The sequence below is a fragment of the Pholcus phalangioides genome, unplaced genomic scaffold, assembly GCF_987345545.1.
Source record: "Pholcus phalangioides strain wild (caught in Gottingen) unplaced genomic scaffold, Ppha-v1.0 ptg000042l_1, whole genome shotgun sequence".
NCBI lineage: Eukaryota > Metazoa > Arthropoda > Arachnida > Araneae > Pholcidae > Pholcus > Pholcus phalangioides.
This window is the reverse complement of record NW_028301628.1, coordinates 2,963,193-2,971,667: the sequence shown is the minus strand read 5'-3', so window position 1 is coordinate 2,971,667 and position 8,475 is coordinate 2,963,193. Positions and strand designations below refer to the sequence as shown.

At 37.6% G+C, this 8,475-nt stretch overlaps 1 long non-coding RNA gene across 2 annotated transcripts; it reads right to left on the bottom strand.

The window, feature by feature from the left end:
* Positions 1-641: 641 nt before the first annotated feature.
* On the bottom strand, positions 642-3,117 carry LOC149063896 (uncharacterized). Of its 2 annotated transcripts, XR_016195728.1 has the most exons (3): positions 3,072-3,117; positions 1,417-1,734; positions 642-807 (listed from the first exon to the last, which is right to left on the bottom strand). It is a non-coding gene; the product is annotated as an uncharacterized LOC149063896 (long non-coding RNA). The 2 variants fall into 2 exon arrangements; XR_016195729.1 differs by lacking the exon at positions 3,072-3,117 and having other exon boundaries at positions 1,417-1,769.
* Positions 3,118-8,475: the final 5,358 nt, after the last annotated feature.

The window sequence follows — 8,475 nt, the reverse complement described above, 5'->3', positions numbered from 1 at the left end:
ACCTTCAAAGAAGTACCCACTTCTATAAACAATCTTTCATCACAGTTATGTAACATGTTTAAAGATTTTATTGAAGTATATAAGAAAAATAAAAATTGTGATTTTTTTTCCTTTTTATTGATTGAATTTGTATTGCTGTATTTCATTTAGATAGGTCACTTTTTAATCTCCCACAGGAGACTGGAGGATAATATGGCCCTGTTTACAGTTAAATTCAACCATTTAAAAATTCATGAAATGTATGCATTGGCTAACAGAGATCAGGAAATAACAGATTGGAAAGTTAAAATGAACAAACATAAGGAAGGATCAAGATCACTAAAAATATTTTAATAAAAACTATTTCCGATATCTTTTTAAAACCAAAATCAATGAATTCCTCACACCTTGATTAAGTAATGAGTCAACTCTCAGTTACATTCAGTTTCATTGTGCATTTATTATTTTCTTTTCTTGCAAAATTTGAGGTATGGCAAGAATTTAACTGCCAGGACCAATACATTGCAGCATAAAACATTCGAAACACAAGTCATTTTAAAAGCAATACTACATTCAAAAACTGAAAACATCAGAATCAAAAATTCACAAAGATAAAACTTGGAAGACAAACGCAACATTTGTGCATGCCCTTCTGGCAATAATGCTTTCCCTCCTTATTTTTGACTGCATTCACACATATAGGTTGGAAAAACACACCCGCAGTCAGTGTTTACCGCTCCAAAAAAAAAAAACCACACAGTTCACTAGCAATAGTCATCATTACCGCTGAGCATCCATTGCCTCGATGTTAAGAGTCAGAAGTTCTGTCTGAAATAATAAAAAAACTATGTAATGATAGTTAAAAAGACTGCATAGAAGCATGTGAATTATTAAAACCTGACATTGTGTCAGACAGAAATCGTTACAAATATCCTGAAATTTAGTAATGGAAAAAAAATTTCTTTACATAAAGGGTAAGAACAGTGTTCAGACAACATACGTGTATAGTACTACAAGAATAAATTCTGTTTGATAGTTTGTATAAAGATATCACACCTTTTCTTATTTTATGTCATTGCATAATGACAGTTTTCATGGAACGTATCATAAATGACTACTAAACCAGACATGCACCTAAGCCATATTGCTCTGCGGAACTTGTAGCAAACTGATACATGTTTGAATGTGCGTGTCCGTGTTGTGAAGCTTGTTTCTGTCGAATGTTTGGTATAGTGATGCCATGTGGCACCCATAGGCATAAACTCATTGAAAATTTGGAGGGAGGGGTTCAGGCTCAAATAATGGTGTCGTATAAATGCAAAAACCATATAACTGGCGCTTTTAAAAAATTAACCCCCACTTTCCACAGACGTTTCCCAAAATTCAAAATCATAAAGAATGATTATTGGCAAGAAGTTGAAATACTATATTTCTCACCAATTGTGCGTTGACAGAGTGAAACTGCTTCCCGTTGACGTAGGAAGGCTCTGGATACTTCTTGTCAAACTTTGATGTTGCCACAACAGGAATGTGTATACAGTCTATGGCACAGATAACTCCCAGGAATTTGAGCTTCTCCCAAAAACTCTCTTGCAGGTCGACATATTGGGACATCTCACATACTTATGTAGCATCAACGTATTGATGGCCTCAGTAACTGTATGGATAGAGTTACTCACAGACTGTTCGTACATCCCCAAACTGACGTCTTGGCTCAGGCTTCTTTGGTAGGCACCAGTGACATGCACATAGAACCTGCGCAAAAGTTAAATCAAACATGAGGTAGTTGTTCAAGATATATTGTAAAATTATTATATTTGAATAAACTAATGTTATGGTAAAGTGCTACGAGAAACTTCTGTTAGAAACAAACGCTCTCGGAAAATGTAACCACCACCACATCCCCCCCCCCAAAACATGAAAAACAATGACATATAGTGTAACTATCGGTTAGTAATGGAATGGTTGCTATTAAATGAGGTCATTATAACGAGCATATAGACTGTATACCGTATCTCTCACTCATCCCCCCCAGTGCAAAAGTGCAAGGGAAAAACATGCATAAGTGAGAGCAGGGCCGCAACTAGAGGGGGGAGCAGATGGGTATCGGGCACTAGACCCGAAGGAGGTGCAAATTTCATTCTGATACCTCTCCTTCAAAACGTTACAAAGGGGCATCAAAATACTCGCTTGCCCCGGGTGACCAAGCATCTAGTTCTGGACCTCAGTGAGAGAGGCATACGAGTGATAGCATTATTATCCATGCAGTGTGCAATCACTTCAGTACTAACAAAAATAGGTAAACCATTAAGTGAATATTTCATTGGAACAACTGTGATGGACAAAGGGTGATCTAAACAAAATACTGTAAACTTGTTTAGGGTACTTATTAATTTTACACACACATATATGCACAGGCAAGGCTTGACAAATGGAAAAAATATTTAGGCGCCTGCCCAATTTCTTAGCTGCCCTGCAAAATTTGGGAATCACTGGTCTGGGGTTGTCTCAAGAACGCAATGGGTCCATGTGCCCCCATTCCGCAGGACCCCTGCGCTTGGATCTTTGCCGTTCCTTTCCAGAAAAGGTGAATTTAGAGTGTAAAACAATGAAAAATGATAGAAATCGTCCCCGGGCCCCTTCAGCCCCACCCTTGTGAGTACCATGCATGGGCCTCAGGCAAAGTTATATTCTAGGACCCCCTTAATTAACTGAAAGGGCCTGTAGCTTATAAATTTTATGCTTTCCTCGCGAGAATCATAGCACCAACTCTCTCTTAGAGGCCACTTATGCACATCGGGTCGTACGCGGAAGGGCCCCACGTGTTAAGACGGCACTGCACAGAACTACATATTTTGTGCATGAGTTTTTCAAAATATTTTTATTTTGAAAGCCTAGTGTTTTTTAATGAATATCAAAATTACTTGAAAACATCGTGAACATAAAAAATGTATAGGCCTAAATAGGCTTACATTAAGTACTTGATTCGCTTTCCATTATTAATAAAAAAACATTCATTCAAAATGAAACACCACTACAACGAATAATTTCTGATTAAAATTATTTTAATTTAAACGTTAATTATTACTTACCTTTCTCTCAACTGTCAGCGGTGTCTCGAGTTCCGACCTATGGGCCAATATCGGCGCAATTCCTCGAACATTTTCCTCGTAGCATTTTTCTTCAACCTAAAAAGGTTCACGAATTCTTTACCCTGGGGCTCGACCATCTACTTGTCCCCAGTAACGATTTTATCGTTCACTCAGCGATTTCTCGTTATGAGCGATAAAAGGGAAGTTTTTGCGACCATATTCTTCGTGAACGATAAATGCGGATCGCTGGGAGGGACAATTGTGAACGAGAGCCGGGAACCTCTCGTTCAGCGGAAGGACAATTATTTCAGTAGGCTTAACAATGGCGATGGTGTCGACTTACGTGTTGTTAAATGATTATTACGATTCTCAAATGCCTGCACGTGCTCCGGTTTGAAATAGATACGTCATGGATGCGTTTAAGCTGTCGGATAAAGAATTCGTGGACCTTTTTAGGTTGAAGAAAAATGTTCGAGGAATTGCGCCGATGTTGGCCCATAGGTCGGAACTCGAGACACCGCTGACAGTTGAGAGAAAGGTAAGTAATAATTAACGTTTAAATTAAAATAATTATAATCAGAAATTATTCGTTGTTTCATTTTGAATGAATGTTTTTTATTAATAATGGAAAACGAATCAAGTACTTAACGTAAGCCTATTTAGGCCTATACATTTTTTATATTCACGATGTTTTCAAGTAATTTTGATATTCATTAAAAAACACTAGGCTTTCAAAATAAAAGTATTTTGAAAAACTCATGCACAAAATATGTAGTTCTGTTCGACCCGATGTGCATAAGTGGCCTCGTAACAGAGAGTTGGTGCTATGATTCTCGCGAGGAAAGCATAAAATTTATAAGCTACAGGCCCTTTCAGTTAATTAAGGGAGTCCTAGAATATAACTTTGCCTGAGGCCCATGCATGGTACCCACAAAGGTGGGGCTGATTTCTATCATTTTTCATTGTTTTACACGCTAAATTCACCTTTTCTGGAAAGAACCGGCAAAGATCCAAGCGTAGGGGTGGGTCCCTGCGGAATGGGGGCACATGGACCCATTGCGTTCTTGAAACAACCCCAGACCTGTGATTCCCAAATTTTGGAGGGCAGCTAAGAAATTGGGCAGGCGCTTAAATATTTTTTCCATTTGTCAAGCCTTGCCTGTGTATATATGTGTGTGTGTAAAATTAATAAGTACCCTAAACAAGTTTACAGTATTTTGTTTAGATCACCCTTTGTCCATCACAGTTGTTCCAATGAAATATTCACTTAATGGTTTACCTATTTCTGTTAGTACTGAAGCGATTGCACACTGCATGGATAATAATGCTATTCGCTTGTATGCCTCTCTCACTGAGGAAGCTAGTATTTTGATGCCCCTTTGTAACGTTTTGAAGGAGAGGTATCAGAATGAAATTTGCACCTCCTTCGGGTCTAGTGCCCGATACCCATCTGCTCCCCCCTCTAGTTGTGGCCCTGCTCTCACTTATGCATGTTTTTCCCTTGCACTTTTGCACTGGGGGGGATGAGTGAGAGATACGGTATACAGTCTATATGCTCGTTATAATGACCATTCCATTACTAACCGATAGTTACACTATATGTCATTGTTTTTCATGTTTTGGGGGGGGGGGGGGGGTGATGGTTACATTTTCCGAGAGCGCGTTAGCATTTGTTTCTAACAGAAGTTTCTCATAGCACTTTACCATAACATTAGCTTATTCAAATATAATAATTTTACAATATATCTTGAACAACTACCTCATGTTTGATTTGACTTTTGCGCAGGTTCTATGTGCATGTCACTGGTGCCTACCAAAGAAGCCTGAGCCAAGACGTCAGTTTGGGGATGTACGAACAGTCTGTGAGTAACTCTATCCATACAGTTACTGAGGCCATCAATACGTTGATGCTACATAAGTATGTGAGATGTCCCAATATGTCGACCTGTAAGAGAGTTTTTGGGAGAAGCTCAAATTCCTGGGAATTATCTGTGCCATAGACTGTATACACATGCCTGTTGTGGCACCATCAAAGTTTGACAAGAAGTATCCAGAGCCTTCCTACGTCAACGGGAAGCAGTTTCACTCCGTCAACGCACAATTGGTGAGAAATATAGTATTTCAACTTCTTGCCAATAATCATCCTTTATGATTTTGAATTTTGGGAAACGTCTGTGGAAAGGGGGGGGGGGGGTTAATTTTTTAAAAGCACCAGTTATATGGTTTTTGCATTTATACGACACCATTATTTGAGCCTGAACCCCTCCCTCCAAATTTTCAATGAGTTTACGCCTATGGGTGCCACATGGCATCACTATACCAAACATTAGACAGAAACAAGCTTCACATTAGGTTCACAACACGGACACACACATTCAAACATGTATCAATTTGCTAGAAGTTCCGCAGAGCAATATGGCTTAGGTGCATGTCTGGTTTAGTAGTCATTTATGATACGTTCCATGAAAACTGTCACTATGCAATGACATAAAATAAGAAAAGGTGTGATATCTTTATACAAACTATCAAACAGAATTTATTCTTGTATTACTATACACGTATGTTGTCTGAACACTGTTCTTACCCTTTATGTAAAGAAATTTTTTTTCCATTACTAAATTTCAGGATATTTGTAATGATTTCTGTCTGACACAATGTCAGGTTTTAATAATTCACATGCTTCTATGCAGTCTTTTTAACTATCATTACATAGTTTTTTTATTATTTCAGACAGAACTTCTGACTCTTAACATCGAGGCAATGGATGCTCAGCGGTAATGATGACTATTGCTAGTGAACTGTGTGGTTTTTTTTCTTTTGGAGCGGTAAACACTGACTGCGGGTGTGTTTTTCCAACCTATATGTGTGAATGCAGTCAAAAATAAGGAGGGAAAGCATTATTGACCAGAAGGGCATGCACAAATGTTGTGTTTGTCTTCCAAGTTTTATCTTTGTGAATTTTTGATTGTGATGTTTTCAGTTTTTGAATGTAGTATTGCTTATAAAATGTCTTGTGTTTCGAATGTTTTATGCTGCAATGTATTGTCCTGGCAGTTAAATTCTTGCCATACCTCAAATTTTGCAAGAAAAGAAAATAATAAATGCACAATGAAACTGAATGTAACTGAGAGTTGACTCGTTACTTAATCAAGGTGTGAGGAATTCATTGATTTTGGTTTTAAAAAGATATCGGAAATAGTTTTTATTAAAATATTTTTAGTGATCTTGATCCTTCCTTATGTTTGTTCATTTTAACTTTCCAATCTGTTATTTCCTGATCTCTGTTAGCCAATGCATACATTTCATGAATTTTTAAATGGTTGAATTTAACTGTAAACAGGGCCATATTATCCTCCAGTCTCCTGTGGGAGATTAAAAAGTGACCTATCTAAATGAAATACAGCAATACAAATTCAATCAATAAAAAGGAAAAAAAATCACAATTTTTATTTTTCTTATATACTTCAATAAAATCTTTAAACATGTTACATAACTGTGATGAAAGATTGTTTATAGAAGTGGGTACTTCTTTGAAGGTTATTGCAGTTTCCTCCTGTGCCTGTATGAGCTCTTCTATAGCATCCTTTTTTTTTTTTTTCTTCGTTGTGGCGTCCTGTTCAATGAAGCTGAGGCTGTTTCCTCTTGATGGGAAGGAACAGTAAGGGATACATCAACAGGACCTGAAATGTGTATTCAAGTGAAGGAGATTTAACAAATAATACCTCATAATCATATCCATTATGCATCAAACTTTCAGACAGTTATATACAATAATGATACAACCCAATGCCATCATGTCACAACTGTATGTGTTATAAGTTTCTAAAAATGCAGAGCAGTCTCAAACCTGGTGGGGGTGGGGGGGGGGAGCCATAGCATTAAGACGGCACTAACTGGAAGACCACAAAACTCAATTGGAAATGCGTGAAACATTTCTGTATGCCAGAGGTAATAGGCACAGTATCCCAAAAGTTAAATTTAATGAGATCACAATGTAAAGAATTTCACATTTTTTTTCACAGGACTCTTGTAGTGAGTCCATGTCTACACAAAAAGAAATGTTGTGGTTTAAATAATCATCCTATGCATAACTGCCACATTAATTCAACCTTCAAAAACCAGATTCAAAAAGGTCTGTTTGGACCGCTGTTAATTTTTGTAACATTCTACCATTGTTCATAACCACACAAAAAACAATTACATTAGATTTTTTTTCCTTTGAGAGATGTTGATAAAAAAAAATTTAGCTTAAGCGATTAAATGCAATATTTCCTTATTTCGTTTCTGTAATTTTTCTAACATCAGCAGGAAACAAAACTTTTGGTTTTATAAATGAAACATATTTAATAAATTAACTATATTTCATAAATTACAAGGTAAAATTCAACAAACTTGGAAGTACTCACCTTTTTTCAATCCTTCCCATCTTCGCTGGGACCATACGGAATGGCATTTAATTTTGTCGCCAGCCGTGATCATGTTGTATTTTTGTCGTGACTTGTGAGGTCAGAGGACAGCTTCCCCTGAATTAAAACATGGCGTTTCTCCAAAAAAATTATCATCACCTCATACTGAGCGGCGATGGTCTTGGAGCATCGCTTGGGTTGAGCACCATTCATTGCGATAGGGAAAAAAAACACACGGAAGGGACAGAAAGTAAATAAACAGAATGTTTCTGTTGCCACCGGCAGGAAGAACAATTAAAATAAAAAACATAGTAGTTGTTGTATTTCCTTAACATAGCGCTGATTGGTCAGAAGATGAATTACTCTCGAAGAAGCATTTTCGCGTACTTATCGTATCACGTGGTCTGAACGACAATCTTCAACGAGTGGAAAATGGTCGCTCAGAATTGTCGCTGAGAGTTTTGTCCTTCAGCTTGTCTTTCAGAATTGTCCTTCAGCGAGGGACAGGTTGTTATGAACGACAAGTAGATGGTCGAGCCCCTGGTTCGATACGGGGGAAGAATATAGATAAAAATATATTTTCCCCAACGAGCTTGAGGCGACCACCGATAGATGGGGCTTTCATTTCCAAAGCAACTCGTTTGCGGCATTAAATTGCAGTATATCGATATCGCTGGATTTGGGGTGTGGTGAAGTAGTAGTTCCTCTAGATAACAAAAATCCATATACTTCTGCTTCAGTAGCAACTCATATGAATTTCACCACCATGTGAAAAAATAAAAGTACGCTTATCTTCACTACAACTTCACTCAAGAATCGGCTGCAATCATCTTAAGACAAGGCGATTCATGAAAATGTGTCCTGCGTTGTCACTAATATTTATAATAATAGTGTGTTTCGACCGAATATTCTGACCGTGGTTGATCTTGACTGAAGTACCAGCGATCATCACCTCATTACAGACAGATATTTGAGGCTCTATCCTTTTGTTGTCTGCT